Source organism: Mus caroli, chromosome 6, assembly GCF_900094665.2.
Source record: "Mus caroli chromosome 6, CAROLI_EIJ_v1.1, whole genome shotgun sequence".
NCBI classification, from domain to species: domain Eukaryota; kingdom Metazoa; phylum Chordata; class Mammalia; order Rodentia; family Muridae; genus Mus; species Mus caroli.
The window spans coordinates 32,430,100-32,430,794 of NC_034575.1; positions in this window are offsets into that span (position 1 = coordinate 32,430,100).

A 695-nucleotide genomic window follows, 5' to 3' on the forward strand; every position below is an offset into this window, starting at 1 on the left:
ATGAAGTGGTAATCATCAACCAAGCACAACCAATCCGGGTGTGAGACACGCCTCTCCTAGGCCTATATAAAGCAGCACCAGTGCTGGGCTCGGGGTCTATTCGCCTCTACAATCAAGCTCTCCCAATAAACGTGTGCAGAAGGATCCTGTTGCAGCGTTGTTCTTGCTGGTCGAGTGGGACGCACGCAAGAGCTCAACTCTTTTTCTTTATCCCCTCTCTTCTCTTTAAATCAATCTTCCTTTGCCTGGATGGAATGTACCCCTCCAAGCCTGGTTATCTGGGTGGTGTTTTATCTTTTCTTTATGAAGCATTCTTCACTTTCATCAAGCAAAACATTCAGCTTCAAACAGGTTTGAGCTAAGGGCACCAGCTTGTGCCTATGACCCCCCCAGACTTGAGAGGCAGATGCAGGAGGATCACCACAGTTTCTAGTCCAGCTCGGTAGACTTATTGAGTTCCAGGCCAATCAGAGATTCAGAGTAAGACCCCGTTTCAAACAAAAACTCAAAAATTGTGTGCCTTTTTTTTTTCTTACTAATCTGTTGCAAGCTTATTTTCTCCTCACCGCTGACACTAAGGCTTGGGAATCTGAGACAAGTGACTTGGAAGTTCAAGGTCCTCTTCAGCAGCACAGTGATTTCAGTTTTATTCTTTTTCGACCCAGAATCTTTTTGTGCATCTTGCGAAGTTTCAA